Source organism: Hyaena hyaena, unplaced genomic scaffold (genome assembly GCF_003009895.1).
Source record: "Hyaena hyaena isolate Hyena2069 unplaced genomic scaffold, ASM300989v1 scaffold_1, whole genome shotgun sequence".
NCBI lineage: Eukaryota > Metazoa > Chordata > Mammalia > Carnivora > Hyaenidae > Hyaena > Hyaena hyaena.
The window spans coordinates 10,803,219-10,818,021 of NW_024080633.1; the positions used below are offsets into that span (position 1 = coordinate 10,803,219).

At 47.3% G+C, this 14,803-nt stretch overlaps 1 protein-coding gene across 6 annotated transcripts in view; it reads right to left on the reverse strand.

Annotated features, from left to right (window-relative positions):
• The window catches only part of ANKRD11 (ankyrin repeat domain 11), a 180,257-nt gene extending 165,454 nt beyond the window's left edge, over window positions 1-14,803 (reverse strand). For all 6 annotated transcript variants that reach the window (XM_039226799.1, XM_039226759.1, XM_039226776.1 and 3 more), the window contains exon 1: window positions 14,513-14,803. The gene's annotated coding sequence lies outside the window, so the exon portion shown is untranslated. The remainder of the gene's footprint in view (window positions 1-14,512) is intronic.

The following is a 14,803-nucleotide window of genomic DNA, read 5'->3' on the forward strand; positions in this document are numbered from 1 at the left end:
TTTTCTTTTGAAATCTCTCAAATCTGTATAAAACTAAGACATCCTATTCCAAACATCTCAGCAGATGTAGCCCTCAGCTCTACACCATTAGCCAGCCTGACATCTCCCCCCACCAAGTCAGCACGCTGTCCCAGAGCCAGCTCCCAGGACCCCCCCCCCAAGCTCCCGCAGGCCCCCGGGGGGTCCTTCTCACACAAGCCTTGCACCCGGGCTGCACTCAACAGTCACACCAGCTGGAGCCTCCTTCCTGGGACTACATTCTCTCCTGGGACCTGACAGCTGGTGGAGAGCAGTTCGCAGGCACATTCCGGGCACCACCACCAGCAACCAGCAGCTTCTTCCTAGGAAACTCTGCATTAGGACTTCTCGTAAACAAGTCTCCCTGCTTAATGAAAACCTTTATTCCCATAACCCTCACATCAAAGAACCACACGTCAACAAAACGAAACCTTGATCATTCCCAAGTTTTTCACAATGAGGCCTAAATGTGCCTGAACTGAGCCGCCCTCCAGTGACATATTCGGGCCCTCATGTGAAATATCCCATGATGTTTCACAGCCGGTAAATATCCCACCTCTGATAGCTATATGGACAATGTGTCACCCTGCTCCCACAGTCCCTATGAGATTTGGATGTCAGGGAACTGACCCCAGGAGAGTGTAGTGTCACTAGAAGAACATGAATTACCAGGCGCGTTTGCCTCCTCTATAAAACAAATGTGACTTGATTTAAAAAAAAAAAAAAAAATCTCATTACTCAGAAATGCCTTTTCATAAAACTGAGGACTGTTTAAAGCAGCCTGAAAAAGCTACTTCCCTAGACTAACCAGCACCTGATACTCGTGTATAAATTCAGCTTACGGACTATGTGTAAGTGCTTACCTTTTAAATCTTTTGAAGCAAAGTCACCTACAGATGAACACTCCAGCAACAATGACTGAGCAGGGAGCAGCAGTGGTCACAGGCGGTGAGCCATGTGGACTTCAGAGCACTCCCCGGCTGTCAGAAAACTCCAGTGGCCTCGGCCTGTTCAAGAGGTTTTTAAACAGCACTCCGAGTACAGCAAGAGCTTGCCATGATCTCTATTTTTTCCAGTTTTATTGAAAAATAATTGACAGACATCATTGTGTACATTTAAGATGTACAACATGGTGGCCTGACTTACAGTTACTGGGAAATTATTTACACAACAGGTTCAGCTAACATCCAACTTCTCATACAGACACAACAAAAAGAAAAAGGAGAAAAAATAACGTTTTCTCCTTGTGCTGAGAACTCTTAGGACACACTCTAAACGACTGTCCTGTGTGTCACATAGCACGGGGAGCTCCAGTCACCACGTCCTACATCACACCCCTAGTGCTAACTTATCTGATAAGTGGAAGTTGTACCTTTTCACCACCTTCTTCACGTTCCCCCTCCCCGACCCTCTGCCTCTGGTAACCAAGTCTGATCTCTCTTCCTCTGAGTTTGCCTTTGTTTTGTTTTGTTTGGATTCCCTGCAGTATTTATCTTTCTGTCTGACTTATTTCACAGAGCACAATGCCTTCGAGATCCATTCGTGTTGCCACAAATGGAGGATTTCCTCATTTCTTTTTGTGACTGAATAATATTTCATCCCACCACAACTTCTTTACCCATTGCCTGTCACTGGGACTTTCAAGCAGCTTCCTCTCCTTAGCTGTCGTAAATAATGCTGCAATGAATGTAGACCGCAGATATCTTTTCAAGGTAGTATTTTCATTTCCTTTGGATATATTCCTAGAACTGGTTGCTGGATCATAGGGTAATTCTGTTTTTATTTTTTGAGGAACCTCCATATTGTTTTCCATAGTGGCTGCACCAGTTTGCATCCCACCGGCAGTGCTCAAAGGCTCCCTTTTCCTCATATCCACGCCAATACGTGTTATCTTTCGTGCTTTTTAGCATGGCCATTTCAACAGGTGTGAGGTGATAGCTCATTACGGTTTTGACTGGCATCTGCCTGATGCCCAGTGACGCCTGCGGCCTTCTGCTCGTCTCCTCTGGATAGAGGTCTACTCAGGTTCTTGGCCCATTCATTAATTGCATTATCTGGGGTTTGTTTGGGAGTTTTTGTTTATTTGTTTGTTTTTTGGGTTGGGTTTTTCTTTTTTCTTTTTTTTTTTTTGCTATTCAGTTATATGAGTTTTTTCTATATCTTAGACATTAACCTCTTATCAGATATATGGTTTACAAATATTTTCTCCCTTTCCATAAGCAGTACTTTTATTTCATTGATGGTTTCTTTTGCTATGCATGAACCTCTACTAGAGAAAGCTCCATGCGACAAGAAGAGAAAACCCAAGTGATGATAATGATGTTAACAACAGAACGTTAATATAAACTCACTAACATTTGGAGCAAACTTGACTTTTACATTTTACAATCCAAAGAGTAAAGTGTATTGCTTAATTAAATCACAACATTTGAGAACTAGGCCCATATGAGAATAAAAACTTAAAACCACTGACTCAGTTATACAACGCTCTACCCACCTGAAATCACAGCCCTCAAGTCTTCCTGGACAAACAAATAACAAGCCAACTTCAGTTAGGGTGAGCAAAGGCCATGACCGCTGAGAAACTTTGCAGGGGCCCTCCGTCCCATCCCCCACCCCCGTGGTGGCTGGCCGGGAGCCAACGCTGGAGTCAGGGGCACCCGTGATTTATAAAATCCAGACAACACTGCTCCGCTGCAGTCTGTGAACCAAGAGAGGCTGAGTGGCAGGGGCACCTGGGTAGTTCGGCTGGTTAAGTGTTCGACTCTTGGTTTCAGCTCAGGTCACGAGGCCTCAGTTCACGAGCTCGGGACCTGCATGGGGCTCTGTGCGGACAGTGCAGAGCCTACTTGGGATTCTCTCTCTCTTCGCCGCCCACACACGTGCTGTCTCTCTCAAATTAAATGAATACACTTAAAAAAATAAAAACTTTTTTTTTTTTAACAAAGAAAGGGTGAGTGGCAAGAAAGACAGAACTAACCATGGAACCAGTGGCTGGATTGGTCTGTGACACTGTAACAACTCTAAAAACAACTTTTCTCCCTCAAAGAAACAGCAGCTGTCAACCAGGGAAAGGTAAAATGTATCATGTTATGGAGGGGCTGCTAACCGATTAAGCAGAACTGTGGAGAGTTTAAGCAAAAGTAAACACACAGAAAGAAGTCAGCACACCACACACAGGCGGTCCACCCTTGGCTGAGGCAAATCCTCTGAAGAGCACACGCCCTGTGCACCTGCAACGCTCAGGCTGTCCATGGATTTCTGCATCTGTGATGAGACTACACTCAAGTTAGAGTCCAGCCAACAGAGACGGCCACACAACAGAAAGCTGCCCAAGCCAGATGCCCTGCGAGTCACTCCTGCCTAACCACAGACAGACACAGGCACAAAGCCCCCCATCCCAGCACATGGTAACAGTGCTGTGACGGAGCAGGCTACATTCTACTGACTTGAAGCAAATCAGGAATACGCTTACAGTGGGGCGCCCGGGTGGCTTAGTCGGTTAAGCGTCCGACTTTCGCTCAGGTCATGATCTCGCGGTTCGTGGGTTCGAGCCCCGCGTTGGGCTCTGTGCTGACTGCCAGCTCAGAGCCTGGAGCCTGTTTCAGAGTCTGTGACTCTCTCTCTCTTTGACCCTCCCCTGCTCATGCTGTCTCTCTCTCTCTCTCTCTCTCTCTCCTAGAAATAAATTAAAAAAAAAAAAAAAACATTTAAAAAAAAAAAAAAAACATTTAAAAAAAAAAAAAGGAATACGCTTACAGTAGTTAATATGTTGGGTACATACTCAAAGTAGTACATGTTTTTTGCACAGAGTACATTTCCTGACAGGTATCGTTCCTTTTCTCAGGCCATAAGCCTGTTTGTTAAGTTATTAACTTTTAAGATTGATCTTTTGTGCAAATATGGATCAGGCATCTATTAGCATATGCATTGATATATTTAAAATATATAAGACAAACACAAGTCTAACAAAGTACGGGGGTGTCTGGCCAGCCTTGTCAGTAGATTGCATGACTCCTAATGCCAGAGTTGGGAGTTTGAGCCCATGCTAGAAATTACTTTTAAATAGTCCAACAACGTTATTTGTGCAAGTAACAGAGAGCAAATCTACTGTGCTGCTCCACCAGCAGGCTATTTCTCTACCCCCAAATCTCTAGCCCTCCTGTATGAACCCAAAACTACTATCCTCAGCCTGCAAGTTCATAACGTCTTGGCCAAACTCTCCCTGTCTTGGATATGAAAGGTCTGGGCTCCTGGCCTCTGCCCGTCAGACTGCACCATGACAACAGGGCCATCTGGGTGTATCACGGGCACACAGGGTCACCTCCACTCTCTGTGCCCAAGCCCCCTCCTGCCTCTCTTCCATCACCTCTCACATTCCATCACCTTTCACTAGACGTCCCCGCACTTGTGAGCCCCATTCCATCCACTGAGTCAACTTACATCTCGTTTTCCAGCATTTTTGTATAAATACTTGTTCGCAAGCACCACTGGGCCTTCAGGACTTGCTCACGAAGCCCCCTGAGCAGGCCCCGCCCCACTTCAAGGTCCTCTAGACCCTCTAGAGAAGGTCTCAGCCCACACCGCCCTCCTGAGTGACAGCGCCGCCCCCTGTCTGGGCCGCTCCCCACTCGCTGCCACGCCTGCCGCCAGGCCCTTCACTGCTCAGCTACCCTTCCGGGGTGGGCCTTGCTGCCACTCACTTGAATTCAAGTTACGCTCCTACAATCACTCTGACACCCCACTCCCCGTTTCCAACTAGATGTTTTACATTTGTACCTGGAAAACGGTGCTCCTACTTTCTACAGCAGCGTTGCTAGTGAGAGCTTTCTTAAACCTGATTCCCTGTCCAGAAACGGAGGGCGGGGCGGTGGTCAAAGTACACACCAGAAGTCACAAGGGTGACCCCGCTGCATTCACCTGCCTCCAAGAGCAGCAGCGGACTCCCTGTCCCGCGGCTAGGCGAGCTCAGGCCCAGGAGCACGGCAAAGCCTCCTCCCAGAGCCACTGTGACCTCCATCTGGCCCATCCACCCCCTTCACCCTGGGACACACCACGGGGCCCTCCCTCCTCAGTAGCCCCAATCTTACACAATTTGAGCCCAGTCCATTTTCCCAGCTTTATCTATTTGTTTTCAAGGGCTACGTGTCGAAACAGGTCTAGCTGACATTCCCACATTACAGCCTATCTCCCAGACCTTCCCACAGTCTCTGACAGCCTCACCCTGCTTTCTGCACACCGATATCTCACCAATTCTTCTAAATTTTTTTAATGTTTATTTATTTTTGAGAGATAGAGTGCAGTGGGGGAGGGGAAGAGAGACAGGAAGACACAGAACCCGAAGCAGCTCCAGGCCCTGTGCTGTCAGCACAGAGCCCGACGCGGGGCTTGAGCTCACGAATCGTGAGACCATGACCTGAGCCTAAGTAGGAACCTTAACAAACTGAGCCACCCAGGCACTCCTTTTATAGATTCTTAAATAACACTTCCTCCATGACATCTCCCAGACTTCAGAACCAGAAATGCTTTCTCTCCTCTCCACTCCTACCTCCTGCCACAGCCCGAGCGCATCTCTTCCTTCCCAACCTCAGGGCGGAGCTGGCTCTCTGTCCCTATGTGCCTCCACAACACAGCCCGACACAAGTAGTGAGGGACAGTGACTGAACCAATATAAGGCAGGAGAACCAAAATCTGTCTAGGGTTACAAATCCCTCCATAAGACAGGTAATTCATTCCAGTTGCCAAAAAAAAAAAAAAAAAAAAAAAAAAAAAAACCAAGACTGCTCTCCTACTATAAGGTCATCTGCATTTGGAAAAGCAGTCAGAGAAACCCAAAAGTCAGCGGTACACAGCTTTGTAACTGTGCCAAATGGGTGAATGGTTACAAAGACATAAAAACAAGCCCTGTACTCTTCAAAACCGCCAAGATCATGGGCGCCTGGGTGGCTCAGTTGGTTGAGTGTCCTTGGTATCAGCTCAGGTCATGATCTCACAGTTTGGGAGATTGAGCAGCACATCAGACTCCACACTGACGGCATGGAGTCTGCTTGGGATTCTCTCTCCCTCTTTCTCTGCCTCTCCTCCACTTGTTCTCTTCTCTCTCTCTCTCTCCAGATAAACAAACTTTTAAAAACTGCCAAGGTCATAAAAAACAAGACCTAAGAAACTATCACAGACAGAAAGAGACTAAGGAAACATAACTAATGTACTGTGGGATCCTGAAACACTAGAAGGACCTCAGTGGAAAAATGGGTGAAATCTGAATGAAGTCCTGGGTTTAACAGTAATGTACCAGTGTTGATCTCTTTGCTTTGACAATCTAAGCAGTGTTATGGGAAATGTTACCATTCAAGAACCTTCTACTATTACTGTGTGTCCTACTTCTGTATATGTAAAATTATTCCAAAATAAAAGTTTGCTTAAAAAAAAAAAAACAGACCTCATCCAGGACACGTATTTCTACCACATTCACTAACTCCCCATCAATGCCAGACTACACTGGCTGACTGACAGCTGAGTCTTTCCAGAGCCACGACGGTCCTGGGGAACCGAGGCAAAGCACCAGAGCCAGCTCTACGACCTGATCCAACCTCACGTTGTGACCACAGCTACAGAGCCCTAGCGTGGCCGGCAGAGGTCCGATTCTAATCCCTGGAACTTGTGGGTATTTGAGGTCACACGGCAAAAGGGAATTAAGGTTGCAGATGGAATTAAGGTCTAATCAGCAGACAGGGTGCATGTGCTAGATTATTCAGGTAGGTCCAATATAATCACAAGGGTCCGCAAAAGTGGAAAAGTGAGACAGAAGACACTTGAAAGGCAATGTGACCTTGGAAGGTCAGAGAGATACAAATCTGCTGACTTTAGAGATGGAGAAGAGGGGGGGCACCTGGGGGGCTCAGACTGTTGAGCTTCCGACTTTGGTTCAGGTCATGATCTCACAGCTCATAAGTTCAAGCCCCACATTAGGCTCCCTGCCCCCCCGTCCAGTGCCCACTTAGGATCTTCTGTCCCGCTCCTCTCTCTGTCCCTTCCCCACTTGCGCATTCTTTCAAAAATAAATAAAACTACTTTTTGAATTTTACAAAAGCCTTCAAAAAAAAAAAAAAAGATGGAGAAAGGAGCCACAGGTGCAGGATGTGAACAGCCACTAAGAGACGCAGAGGAAAGGGGACTGAGTCCCTGCCAGCACCTGGATTTTCACCCTGTGAGTCCGTGTCGGGCTCCCAGTCTACAGAACTGTACAATTAACACATCTACCTGGTTTTAAACCACTAAGTCTGTGCTAACTTGTTACAGCATCTATAGAAAATTAAGTGACATGACTGAAATACAAAAACGCAAGTGTTACTCCCAATTGTGAGTGCCTGTGTTTTCCCGCCACTCTTCACAACATCCTGTGTTACCATCTAACATAACATTCCCTCCCTCATCTTCTATTCCTGGTCCCCCTTGAGCCAACACATTTGGGGGCTTCAAAGAAAACTATTAAGGAAAGGAAAAGGGGAGGCTAAATTCTAGGACAAAGATTTTCTTCCCAACTTTCTAATACTTCATCGTGCCTTTAGTCTTCAAATATCCTTTTACAAAAAAATCAAAGTTATTCCTTCAACACAATCATCTTTAAAAAGTCACTCATTTGGGTATGGCTGGCTGGCTCAATGCGTAGAGCATGCAACTCCTGATCTCAGGGTTTTGAGTTTGAGCTCCACGCTGAGCATGGAGCCTACTTAAAAAAATTAAATAAAAAGTCCATCATCTGATGAGAACCCACTTTTTTTTATATGTATTTATTTTTGAGACAGAGAGAAACAGAGAGTGAGCTGGGCAGGGTCAGAGAGAGAGGGAGACAAAGAATCCGAAGCAGGCTCCAGGCTCTGAGCTGTCGGCACAGAGCTGGACACGGGGCTCAAACCCACAAACTGCGAGATCATGACCTGAGCTAAAGTCAGACACTTAACCAACTGAGCCACCCAGGCACCCCAAGAACCCACTTTTAGAAGAATCAGATCTGATCACTTCTCGAAGGGAAACAAAGCTCCCATGTAAATTCCACTAAGGTTGCATCTGCGGAAAATTAAACCATGAGCAAGAGCACATATCACTTTTCCAAGTTTCATACTAAAAGATAAAGGACACAATTCAAAGATTACCTTTCAAGTGTTAGAGAACATTTTTCCTACAAGAAAATATTTTGAGTTTTAGCATATTTAATATAGTAATCTCTGAACTAAAATACTTCAAATTTCAGATGGACTGTTCTCAAAGTAATCCAAACACATGAAGAGCAAATCTAGAAAAAGAGATTCAAAAAGTCTAAACATGCCTTGGAACCAGCACTCCTGGAGGGGCTGGGGCACTAAACTAAGGACCCTGTCAGCTTCAGACCCCAAAAGCTGGGCTTTCTTTTTATATCATCCAAAAGCTGAGTTTTTTTTTTTATTAAAGTGTTCTGCACATCTTTTAATTAGCCAGGCAGATTTTGCAATTAAAAAAAAAAAAAAGAATTCCTTCAAGAGTGTTGCTTTGGGGGTTTTTTGTTTTTTATTTTTACTTCCTGTTTAACAGGATGTAAAACCACACTTCAGAACGTGGTGCGTGCTAGGAAGGCTTCATCTCTCAAGAGCAATAAGGTTCTTCACGGCTTCTGTCACCTTCTCTATCTTAGAAGATAGCACAGCCATAATGATTTCAAGTTTACATCATCACACAGAATTAAATGAAAATCTTATTTTGCTAGATATGAATACAACGGAAAATAAAACAATCATAACTTAAACCAAAACCTTAGAACACAGCACCCTATGCAAACGTCTCATTATTTAGAAACAGTCATTAGTCCAGGGCACTAAGCAGCCTGGTTCTGGGGCCTGCCATTAGGAGGAACGGGGCACTTTCTACTAATGCCCTGAGAAAAGAACGTTTTGGATGAAAACTAATCTCATATCACACTTATTAAGCACTTGCAAGTTAAATTTCAATTTCGCCATTCTAAAAGGGCATATTTTACAGAGTTAAACAATTGGAGAAGAATGGGATTTTATGAAATTTTATTTAACCCTGACAAAAAATTTTGATCTAGGTGATCAAAAAATGTTTTATGTCGAGAAAAGGCCAACACTTTTCTATACGGAACTGGTGCACACTGGTTTCTTTACAAGTGGAAAAAGAGCGCCTACAGATTTTCAGGCTAATAAATAATTCACTGCACAGATGCCAAGGGCAGAACTGCCAATTTGGGTCCTGCCCTCAGCCAGCCGGGAAGGACACTGTGGCTCCCACAACAGCCTCTGCCTAGGCCGGGGGTGGGGGTGGCCAACAGCCTCCACCAGGCTCCAGAACTGTCAGTCCGTCCAGCCCCTGGAGACCTCGGCTGTATTAATGTGACAGACTTCTTTTATTCCCACAATGCAAACCCACTTAACTCTTTATTCACAGATTCAGCTTCAAAACTATGGGATTTCTTAAGTTTTAGAATGGTGTCCCTAAATGCTTTCAACCACAACCAATTCCCCTCACCCCTTACTTACCAAAGAAGTTAAAACCACACAAATTCAGCACACTCTTAACCAACCCCAAAACTCAAGTCTCTTGTCACCCAAATTATACCCATAATTAGTCTCTTCAGAAGCAATCTTTTTGCCAATTACATAACAAGTTCATTTTTTTTTAAATCAAAAAACACAAGTGGGGGGGAAATAACACACAGTTCCATTTTGGTGTATTCCCCTCCAAAGAAATTTTTTTTGGTCATCAAAATGCTAAAACTGGGGTAGGAAGGACATTAAGGGGCCAACTCCATTCTGGAGAATTTAAACAGAAGCTTTGGCCTCAAAGCTCAGGATCATTTATGTTATAATAGCTTAGGAATTAAAAAAAAAAAAAAAAGGAAGAAAAAATACTAAAACTTTCCAAGTACTCCACTATCATACTAAACCACTGCTTATGTTACAAGGGGCCAGAAGGTGCTCAACGTTCTAAATGAAATACAGCAGCAGCAAACTGCACTCGGCAAGCCTTCACCTTGGCCCTGAAAGCACCAATCCTACTAAAACTAGTTCCAGGAGGCATTTTTTTTCCTTCTCACAAAGACAACCTTCTCGTTAATTATTTTCCTTTATGTGTTGTTCTGTGCCAATTTTAAAAGCCATATCCCATACCTTTATCTAAAGTGTAAAGAAAACATAATGAAAACAAGTGGAAAAATGGCTGAAATCACACAGCATTATTTGTAGTCAAATAAATGAAAGTTTACCATCCCAAGTTTCTCCTTCCAAAATTACACAAATACTATATTTCCATATATTGTCTTTAAACAATCCAACAAGTATTTCTTGGGTTAATTCTATGACTGCGATCACAGAGACCATCCCTATTGTCATTAAGCATGCAGCCCTTCTTTCACAGGGCAGATGTAAACCAGTCACTGCATAGTCTATCAACTATGCTAAGTTCTTTTGTATTTATGTATTTATTAATGTATTTGAGAGAGAAATACAAGCTGAGAAGGGCAGAGGAGGGGGGCAAGAGGAGAGAGATGGGGGGAGGGGAGGGGGAAGGGGAAGGAGAGAGAGACAAAGAGACACAAAGGGTGGGGGGAGGAAGAATATCTCAAACAGGCTCCTCGCTCAGCACAGAGCACAACGCGGGGCTCAATCCCACAACCCTGGGATCATGACCCGTGCTGAAAACAAGCCGCCCAGGCCCCGAATTGGGTTTATATGGCTCTAACAAGGTAGGGTGGCATGTTCCTTGGGAGTGAATATTTAACTAAGACCCAGAGGCTTAGAGGGAGTCATCCTGTAGATTTGGAAGGGGAAAGATTTGCAAGGGAGGCAACGATGGGTGCTGATCCCAACAGAGGACCAGCATGCGTTGAGGCCATGAGAGAATAAGGCCCATGTCCCAATCCAGGAAATGGAAAGCCAATGTAGCCAAAGCACCCAGAGTTAAGAGGGAGAGTGATGGGGGATTAGAGAGGGAAAGAGGTCATACAATTAGGGTTAATCATCACGTGGGACCTTACCATAAAAATAACATTTGTAGTTCTACTGCACATATAAAACACTATTTAAAGAAAGTTTTAAATGTGGACGGGGAGGAACAGAGTTACGTACAGAAGAATAAGGAAAACCGACAAGGAAACACATGGCTTGGTCTGACTTAACTTAAAAGATACCATGAATAAGACCTATCAAACAGAAAAAGAACCACTCTGGAATGGAAACGTCTTTATCATAGTTAACAAAGTAGTTGTTAAAGCGGATAACTTCCTAAGCCTTTTAGGCCTTCCATGCTGATTCTCTCTAACTGCCAGAGTTCCAGGAGCTGAGGATTGACCCCTTCTTTCACATAGCTGTGAAATAAAACTGGAAAAATAGAATTTCACCCAAAAAATCCATTTGAAATACAACTAAGAGAACACATACTGGGGCACCTGGGTAGCTCAGCCGGTTAGGTGTCCAACTTCAGCTAAAGTCATAATCTCACGATCTGTGGGTTCAAACCCCACATCGAGCTCTGTGCTGACAACTCAGAGCCTGGAGCTGCTTCAGAGTCCCTCACTCTCGTGTGCTCTGCCCCTCCCCCGCTCATGCTCTCAACAATAAACACAAAACAAATCAGAAAACACATGGTAAAAAAATGTCCAGACAATAACTTTTAGTTATTTGAGTTCATTTCATTTCATCAGGAAGTTCATCAAACGGGCCATGCGAATTCCGCACAGAGCACGGACCAAATAGCAGTAATACAGGGACACAGCAAGCGGCGAGCACCTCACCTACCAGCGGACACCCCACTCTGGCTCTGGAGGGAGCTCGCCCACCACACTTACCGTCTGAGGGAGGAGGGGCCCTACACATGGCAAAGGGCAGGTCAACAAACTTATTTTGGCAACAAATGCAGATTATGCTCTGAACCAGCATTTAGTGCCGCTCCCTAATTATGTTATGTAATTGATAATGGGCTCACTGCTCATAATGCAAAATCTCTCTCCTGTCACAATGGATAAAACATAACTTTACTGTATCGAAAATATACTTAAAAACCCAAGGCACACAAAGCTTCTAGAAAAATATTCTCAAATACAAACAACAGAGTTTAACTCTGTCTGTGGAAAGTTCTACTTGTCGCTGTATCAACCCTGTAATTACAGCTAACATGACAGGCTCGCGTGGTAAGCAGCCCATCTGGTTTGGGGAGATGAACGGCACTGGCGCCGTGTTTAGCGTGGCTGGTCCACAGAGGATCTAGAATATCTGACAGGGCCATGCAAGTGAGACGGCTGACACAAAGTCAGAACTGCAAATGAGGAACTCGAGACCGTGTGACTCCTTTAAAAACACACTTCTGGTAAAATTACGTATATTTTGCCACAATTTTTAAAAAGAGAGGAAAAAACTCAAAGTTTTAAAGTTGAATCAAATTTATCGATATTTTGAGGTAGCTTTTTAACTAACTCAGAAGGCGTGCACAAAGGACACAAGAATGTCAAAGTTACTTGGTCTTTGTTCCTCCCATCCATTCAGGAGGGCCAGCCTATCAGCTGAGACCCTGCTCCAGAGCACAGAACTACAGAGAGAACAGCTGAATGGAGGGTGGGGGAGGAAACCGCCAGATAGGGATCCAATTCAAGAGTCACAATCAAAGTTGAGCAAGATGTTTTTCCTTTCTTCTTTTTTTAACTACAGTTTCAAAGGAATGTCAGAATACTGGGCTCCAAAGACACGAAACAGAGCAGATCTTCCAGGACAACATTTAGTAAGAGAAATCAGGGTCCCCAAAGGAATCAAGCCCACAGTCCTGGGGTCTCTGATTTAAACTATTCGAGCTATGCCATTGACCGGGTTTGCAGAACCAAAATAGCAACTGTTTCAACTTCACTGTTTCCACCAGCAATATCCCGTTACATCGCTTTGCTGAGCCCGGCTCATCATTCCGCCACAGGTACCAAAACATTCCAAGATTTACAATTCAACAACTGTGCACACTTTCACTCCTCAGTTTGAAAGGAATATTGAGGATACTGCTCAAATCACTTTAAAAACTGCCACCTGAAAGAAAAAGGCTGCAATCTGATTTTTTCCACCAGGAAATCTGCAAAACCATCCTGTTCTTGCAAAGGGATATAAAACTTCCTATATAACCTGTAGACACCGTGAAACCTAGGCGTGCTGCATCTTAACTGCTGGAGAGAAAATGGTTTTCAAAGCACAGGGCCAGCTTAGGCCAGCTTAATCTTCCAAAGCCTCTTCCAAAAATCCTTGGAAGCCGGGATACAGGCGAGCTTTCCGAAAGAACAACAGAAGCAGTAAACCTTGAGGAGGCACCAGGAAAAGAACAGACCTCAAGAAAAACGGAAGAGTTCCTCACCTCCCCCCACCCCCAAACAGCAAAGACACAAAATTTAACAGCACAATCCGTCTTTGAGAGAAGCCTGAATCCATGTGGCATGGCCAGCCCTACACACGCGCGCGCGCGCGCGCACACACACACACACACACACTCACTCACTCACAGCTACCGCCCTGCCAGGGGATGATGAAATGAGGAACGGAAATTAACATTTCAGGCAACGTCTCACATTGTTCCTTGAGGCCAAGGACTGCTGTTGCAGCCGCCACCGCCACCGCTTCCCTCCCACCCGCCCCTCAGTCCCGCCTACCCTCCCCCCAGACGACACCCCCGCGCCGCTGCCCCGCATTCCTGCCCCTCCGCGGGCCTACGCGCGCCGCCTGCACCCCCGGCGCCCCCACTCTCCCTTCCTGACTCCGGCTCGCCCGCCCCCTCCGGCTCGGAGCCCGAGAGCTGCCTGCTCCCGTTTCAAAACAGTGATAATAATAGGGACGCTGGGAATAACAACTACAACCGACACTGCGAATGCACCCCTCCCTCGGGTCAGAGGTCGGCGCACCCGCTCCCCCGGTGCCCGGGGCCCCCGCCGGCCCCTCACGACTGCGCCGGGCCCTCCCAAGTCCCCCAAGCGCACTCTCAAACCCTCACGGCTGCCCAGGGCACCCCCCAGGCCCACCAGGAGCCCCCGCCAGCCCCTCACGGCTGTCTGGGCCCCCAGGACTAGCCAGAGCCCCCGTCAGCTCCTTCACGGCTGCCCCTGGCCCCGGAGGCCCACCCATAACCCCACCTGGAGCCCCCACGGCTGCCCCGGGGGCCCCTAGGCCCGCCCGGAGCCCCTCACGACTGCCCCGGGGCCTCCTGGCGCACTAGGAGCCCCTCGCGGCGGCTTCGGGGCCCCCAGACTCACCCGCAGCCCAGCGTCGGCCCTCAACGACTGCCCGCCCCCCCCACTCCAGACTCCCAAGAGCCCCCGTCAGCCCCTCATGGTGCCCGGGCCCCCCGGAACCCCATGTCGGCCCCTCAGGCCCACGGGCGCCTGTCGCGCTGCTCCGCCAGGAGAGGAGGCCTGCAGGCCTCAAGGCGGCCCCACGCCCGGGTGCCCGCCCCGACCCCTGCCCCGGCCCGCGGCGGCTCTCACCGGCTCCCGGCTGCGCGGCTCCGCGGGCTCAGCGGCGGCGCGCGGGCGAGGCCATGCAGCCCCGGCCCGTCTCCCGGCCCGAGCGGGAAGGCGGCGGCGGCGGCGGCGGGCTCCGAGCGCCGGCGAAGCGGCGAGGCCGGCGGGAGGCGAGCCCGCCCCTCGGGCGCGGCCAGGCTCGGGCGGCGCCGCGGCGGCGCGGGCACTCACTGAGGGGACGTCGGGCCGCGCGCTCGGCGGCGGCGCCTCCCCGCCTGGGGCCCTCGCTCCATCGCGCTCCGGCTCCGCGGCCTC